This window comes from Cryptotermes secundus, unplaced genomic scaffold (assembly GCF_002891405.2).
Source record: "Cryptotermes secundus unplaced genomic scaffold, Csec_1.0 scaffold330, whole genome shotgun sequence".
NCBI lineage: Eukaryota > Metazoa > Arthropoda > Insecta > Blattodea > Kalotermitidae > Cryptotermes > Cryptotermes secundus.
The window spans coordinates 2,762,860-2,770,673 of record NW_019734317.1 but is presented as its reverse complement, the minus strand read 5'-3'; positions in this window follow the sequence as shown (position 1 = coordinate 2,770,673).

Genomic DNA, 7,814 nt, shown 5'->3' with positions numbered 1-7,814 from the left:
GACTGAACGACCGAGGGGTCGGAGTTCGAGTATCGATAGGGTCAAAAATTTTCTCCACGTCGTCCAGACCGGCTCTGGAGCCCACTCAGCCTCCTATACAATGGGTACTTGGAGCTGTTTCCCCGGGGTTGAAGCGACTGAGGCGTGAAGCTGACCATTCAGCTCCAACTAGTACCGAGATAAAAAAAATGTGGATCTATACATCCACTCCCCCATACGTCTTCATGGCGTAGTGCTTAATTAGTTAAGCGCTGGGATAACTTTACCTTACCTTATGACCTACGTAACTGAACTGGTGGTACACAGTTGCGACTAAGATCTTTTTACTCGATACATATTAAAATAACGAAAGTCGGGGAACGAGCTCCAGACTTCTACTTCCCTTCAGAAGCTTCAATGCAAGAGATAGAGATGTCACCAACTACCTATTTTTAGTTCTTCCTGTTAACCTGATAATCGCTCAGCTGATCAAAAAGCTCCCCGCATTTTACAAAACCCAAATGTTGATTACCGTGTCAACAGCCCACACGCCAATCGTCCCAATCCCGAACCAGATGAACCCAGTTCACTCCCTCGCACTCCACTTTAATATTACCCTTCCCGCCAATGAACATTATCCGGAGGTAACGTGTATCCAACCCACAGCCTCATGACCTATTTCTAAGAGATACTTTTTAATATCATATTCCATTTATATCTAGGCCTCCAAAATTATTTCCTTCCTTCAGGTTTTTGAAATAAAATTTTGTGAGTGATGTTCATCTTTAGCAAGCGTTCTATACGTCCCGTCCACCGTACTCTTAACAGTATTCCGCAGGGAGCGCAAGTGACTTCCTGCCTCCTCCCTTTAGGCTAACAGCAGGCAGCCTTCCTACTGCAGGCTTCCACTCTTACAAATCTTATGCAAACAACGTTCATTTACACATCAGCAACAAAATTCGATTGAGTTCACTGGCTAGCGTACTGGGCTAGTGAGCACATGGTCATACCATCGAATCCTTGTAGAGCTGGTGTCACATACCTTGCAAAGGTATGTGACACATCATCATCATCATCATCAGAGCCCATCATGATCTCTGGAAGAACTTATTACTGAAGTCAACGTTGTTGGATACAAGCTCTCATTTTCGCCTCTTCAATGTGTTTTATTTTTCAGTGATAAGTAATATGTATTATCGCTAAGCTTTTGACGTAAAGCCATATAAAATATCTAATTCTAAGCTCCTACAATTCATCAGTTAGACCATCAAACGGGAAGCTTAATACAAGACTTCATGCAGACACAATATATAAAAGACTAGCTTGCTAATGGTTGCATATTTTTCGAAGCTCCGTAACCAAATATAATTTCAGTACCTTAAATTGCATGGCGTTAATGTCGCTAGCGTCCCCAGAACTGTTACTGATTATATGAATCCCAATATCAAATTTCGTGAAAATCTGTATTCAGAAGTTGAAATGGGAGGATAACAGACAGCATCGTAATCTCATAAGCCTGTTTTTCAACCTTAAAAAAATAATGCAGGCTAAAATTACGGTATATCTTTCTGAGAATATCTTAAAACGTAAATTTAATAACAACTCGGCGTCTGTTTCTTGTAGTACGAACTTCCATGTGTCACTGACTGCATTCATGCCTATGGTGAATATTATCAAGATTATTTCTTGTAAGTGAACATCTAAACTTGCAATGATTTCCTTATAAATTCACTAGGGGTCACGTTTCGGCTTGTTAGCCATGTTCAATGTGTCTTAGATCGTGGCTTACTAAACTACGACATACGATATAACATATACACAAGCTTGTTTCTTTATAGATGTCAATGTCAGTACAGACTACATCCCCAATGTTACAGGACTCGTTTGCTGAACAAAATNGTTTTAAATATTTGGGTAGCTTGTTAACAGATGATGGAAGGTGTACTTGTGAAATTAAATCCAGGATTGCCATGGCAAAAGCTGCATTTAGCAAGAAGAATCTTTTTACCAGCAAATGGGACTAAAATTTGAGGAAGAAACTAGGGAAATGCTACAATTGGAGCATAGCTCTGTATGGGGCTGAAACATGGACACTTAGGGCAGTAGATCAGAAACATCTGGAAAGTTTCGAAATGTGGTGTTGGAGAAGGATGGAGAGGATCAGTTGGACCGATTATGTGAGAAATGAAGAAGTGTTAATTAGAGTCAGTGAGCAGAGGAATATCCTACACGAAATAAGAAAACGGAAGGCTAATTGGATTGGTCATGTTTTACGCAGAAACTGCCTTCTAAAAGAAGTTATTGAAGGAAAGATAGATGGGCGGATAGAAGTGACAAGACGACGAGGAAGAAGACGTAAGAAGATGCTGGATGACCTTGGGGACAGAGGAGGATACTGTCATTTGAAGGAGAAAGGAAGAGACTGTGGACCTGTCGTCTTGAAAGATTACTGATGATGATGAGTAGGCTCTGTGTCAGACGGAACCAGCTGATCTAGGTACCATAATCTCCCAGATATTCATTAACAAACTTAGCATTCTCACTTCAACGTCTCTGGCTAACTTCGTCCGCATGTCAAACTTCACACTTCGAAGGCTCTTTGTCTCTTCTTATTATCTACTCACTTAATCCCTTCCTCTTATACCTTACGGTGTCGAGGTTGCTTTTTCATTTTGATCACTTTACAAACGATAAGACTCCTTGGATGATTCATCAGCCACTCACAAGGCCTCTACCTAAAGACAGTACGTGTAACACAAACACACAATAAACACATACCAAACATCAATGCCATGTGTGGGATCTGAACCCACGATCCCGACTTCCGAGCGAACGAAGACAGTACATGCCTTTGAGCGCTCGGCTACCGACACCGGCATCTTATTATTTATTTAAAAAAATAATAAGATACATAGATACTTCGAAGTGTAAATTTTAATATATGGACCAAATAGCAAAGAGACGGTGACATGAGAATGCTAAAATTAGAATGCACAGTGCAACAGGATGCTGCAATACAATCTTCGTTAACAACGTCTGACTTTTTAAATTGAACGTACAATAAATCAACGCAGTAGAAGACAATCTTTATGCATATAGTTTAATGTTGTACCTCTCCAAATTGGTTTAGTAACATCCCCTATAACTGAAGAAAGCCGTCTTCTGGGATGTGGCGCCATGAAAACCTCAAATCTTACATTCCCTAGCTGTATCTTGGGATAGAAGGCAATCTTGTGGCTGTTTCACTATCGCCCCGGCATCCCAGAGCTCCAGAGGATATCTCCCAGAGGTTTTACAGATGTTGCAAATTTTACTTAGGCCTGCATACACGTAATTTAGGAACATCATCGGGACTATACGAGTATGTCAACCGTGCAATTTAAAACACATATAAAAATCCCCGTTACGATCTTCCTAGAGAGAAATCTCATACGATGAATTTTTAATCATACCGCAGAACGGATGCGACATATTAAATATTTAGGGCGCTATATTAACTATGATTATGTTGACACAAGGAAGGCTGAGTAAGTTACATCTACTGCCTAAAGGTGGATGGTGGCGATGAATTGGGGAGAGGCTGCAACAGAGGAGCCGGAAAGCTACGATCTGCCTAAAGTACTGAGACAGAATGTCCACGTGGTACGATTAACAGAATTATGATCAAACAGGTTAATGTAGCGGTAACACTCCAGAATTGTCCTCAGGTGACCGGAACAAGCTTTCAGTCAAAACAGACTGTACGTTGGGCACCAAGAGTTGCGAATAGTAATCCACTGTGGGGCCACCTGAAAGATAATATTTACAGTCAACCGAATTTTAGTGCCCCAAAGAATTTGTGCCGGTCACGGTAGCCAAGTGGTCTAAGGCACGTGCTGTCTTCGCTCGCTCGGAAGTCGGGATCGTGGGTTCGAATTCCATTCATGGCATGGATGTTTGGTGTGTGTGTGTGTGTGTGTGTGTGCGTGTGTGTGTGTGTGTGTGGGGGGGGTGCTCGCGCGCTTTTTTCCGTGCTTGTGTTGTCTTGTGTATGAGACCTTGCGACAAGATGATCACCCGTCCAAGGAGTCCTACCGTCTGTAAAATTATTAAGAAAGTGAGAAATCAGCCCTACGCTCCACAGGGGGAGCAAGAGGAGGGGAAAAAAAAAAAGAATCTGTGGCAGCAGATCATTAATTGTATTGACACTGTTCGTGTAGTTCTAAAGCTCCCTATTAAAAGTACAGCAGTCTCTGTCTCGGTGAAGCAAATTATGTATTGTCAGCACGGGCCGATATTACGAGCAACTATGATTTTCTTGACTGCACGTCAGAAGGAAACTCCACTGTGTTCACTTCACATAACATGTTTAAAAATCGAAATTTTATTTTCTGTTGCTGTCAGATGAAAATAACTTCTTGGTTTCTTCGAAAGGTGATACTGGTTTTCTTTTTTAAGTGCATTGATACCGTGGCGTTTCTGGGCAACGGCTAGGTAAACAAGTTCCCGTTGCTAGGCAGTAGATTCTTAATAATGCAACAGTTGCACTGTAAAAACGGAAACGGGGTGCTTCTGTGTGGTCCGTGCCTAAATGTTATAAACAAGGGACAGAGTTAATTTAGGCAGTTCTGCACGGGAGGCTGTGAAGATAGAACCTGAGCTCGCGAAGCTGAAGAATCTCCACTGTCAGTAGCGGTTGCCAGGGAAAGGCTGGTGACGACAAAGCAGGCTGGAAAAGGTTTAGCGTGTGCTGTGGTGATTTTTTAATTGTGGAGATTAGGGGTGACACTGTAATTACTTGTACTTACGAGTCGTGTGTATAAGTAGTCAGTAAATACATTCACCAGCCGGTCACGGTAGCCCAGCGGTCTAAGGCGTACACTGTCTTCGCTCGCTCGGAAGCCGGGATCGTGGGTTCGAATCCCACTCAGGGCATGGATGTTTGTGTGCGTTTTTCTGTGTTTGTGTACAGGTAGAGGCCTTGCGACGAGCTGATCACACGCACAAGGAGTCCTACCGTATGTCTAAGATCTAGAGAAACCGAAGAGAACGGAGAAGTTCATGGAGGTAGGCCTAGGCCCACTGGGGCTGTAGTGCCAAGGGGAAAAATATCCATTCACCAATCGAAACCCCGTCTACAGTCACCCCTACACGTGACAATACTTACGAGCATTAGGAACATTCTGGAAAGCGTTTGCGACGGTTTGTAACATTAGTTGAGAAAAAAAGTTAAAATCATATGTATCTCTGTTAGAAAGCGACAGGATTCCTTTCTTAGTCACAGAATCCATGGTTTGAAGCTTTACGCTGTTAACGGGACACTCTGTACATCAGATAACCTCATATATTAAAAGGAAGAAATACGAATTACTAATCTTAAGCGTTTAATTGGAACAATCATTTACGTTAAGAAAACTAAAGAGGGGTAAACGTAACTTCGGGCACAGATTAATATTGCAGAAGAAAATAATCAGATACTCGGCAGCAAATGGAGACGCGGTATGTACGCTCCTAGCGCAACCATAAAAGTGACGCTGCGCAGACAGGGACTGATGAGGCGGCTGCTCGAAACACAATAAGCTATAAAACGTAATGCTCCTGCCAGACACAGCTGCCTGGGGCGAAATGAGTTTTAAATCTTACAAACTTTTGCAGGCCCTTAAAGCAATTATTAGCCAAGCTTTATGGCAAAACATAAGTTCTTTAGGGGTTTCTATCTTCGAAATAACGCAAATCTACGAAAGCAAATTACTTTGAAAGTACAGACGAATGCCATGTGACAGGAATTAAAATGTGCATTATAAGACGCTGCTCTGTAATTACAAGTTCAACACGTAAATGCGCATTCACTGCCAAGGGATACATCGCAATAAGAATTGGAACTTGCTCTAAGTTACTAATTAACTCCACTGAAATGGGTCCTTCTTAAGCAGTTAATAGTCACGCAGCTGGTCACGAGATTCCCGTACTTTCACGGAACCCAACAGTTCATTTCCGCGTTCAGAAGAAGCCACCACTGGACCCTACCTCAATTCACTCGAACCCATTTTACTCCCTCAAATCTTATTACATTATTATCGATTCAAGCTTCCATTTAATACTAGGGTCGAATGGGTAACATCTCTGCTTTGAACGTGGGAGATTCTGAGTTAAATTTTCGGCCCGGAGACCGGCTTTTCTGTGTTGTTCTTTTTCTTAGTCCCTCGAAGCGAATTCCGAATTATTGCCTCAAATCAAGCCACGACCGCTTGTTTCCACGCCCTTCCTACTTCAGTATTCACCAGTCATTCCGCCATTCGACACTGCTGACAGCCCGAGCTACTGGTACAGTTACTCAATGAACCACAAATAAATAAATATCTTCCCTAGGCCGCGCCATAGCTCAGGCGGTTAGTCGCCGGCTTCCCACAGCGACGGGCCGGGTTCGACCCAAGGTCAGGTCATGTGGGATTTGGTGTGGGTAAAGTGGCACTGGGACAAATTTTCTCCGAGTGCTTCGGTTTCCCCTGCCAATTCTCATTGCACCAACTGCTCCACACTCATCATCTATCATCCGGGGCTGGTACAATAAGGCAGTTAGTGGCAGACGTACCAAGTGGACTCAGTCTTACCCCACTCCAAGAAATTAAAAAATAAATATCTTCCCATCTAAGTCTAATCCTCCCCCTTTCGCTTTTTATGACAAAAATATTGTATGCACTTCTCATCTCCACCATACGTGCTAGATGTCTCTCCCATGTCACCCTCCTGGATCTCATGCAAGCTTAGAAATCCCATTTGGGGAATCGACATACGCCGGCGTTCGTGCAGCAAACGCCTTCCGCTTGTCCGCTGCTTCATACAAGAAGTCCATCGCGTACTCTGACTTGCTTTTCACTCAGATAATCTCGGACTCGAATTGGCATTAAGTGTAACAAACATATTGTCACGTATCTGGGGTTGTCGTGACTAATAACAATGGGACCTGGATCTGATAATTTGGTTTATTGGCACTTGTTCACAATTACAATCAATTGTAACAGCTCACAATTAATGACTGTCTAAGACTCGCTCCATTCCTTGCTGGACCACGAGTGTTCTCTCTGTGACGAATAAAAAACGACGAATCACTCCTCACACACTGAACTGCCTTGAACGACGTCTGTCTGACGAATCTCTGTGAAGAATCTCCTAAATTCACAAACGAACTCTCTTTTATAACTGCCAGGCGGCCGGAATATAAGTCACCATAACGAACAGTTAAGTGTTATTCTGTTCGTTGTCATGGGAATATCTTTGTTAATATTCCTTGCCGCGGAAATAGGTGTCGGCGAGCCGTTGCATAGCAAATGAACTTCCGCTTCTGTTGCTATTCCGGCTTTTAGCCAGTGTTTACTGAATCGCTGCCTAGCAACGGATTCTTCCGTCACAATATAAATCAAACAAGGAGGTTTTAGAGAGGCGATGCATGTACGACGCATAAGAGCAGCGGCACGCACACAAGGAGACTACACAGAATAACACCTATACAGCACTAGAAACAAGAAGAAGCCGCTGCAGCACTATAGACAAAGGGTGAGTAACCCTGACATTTTTAAATTTTAAAACTTAGAGAAAAAAAATTTACAGGATTTAAAATTATAACCGAAGGTTTTATAAGTGCTAATCAGGAAGACCTATGTTTTTAAATTTTAAATGTTATAAATAAGTGCAGTGTAACAGATACGTGAGTGGATACACCTGATGATGGCCGTTTGGGGCCGAAACATGTAGTGTATAAAGAAGAACAAAACGAAAGACCTATAAATATAGTTTGCACTTAGGACGGAGTTATATCATATATCGTATAAAGTGCAACAGGATGCTTAAATATAATA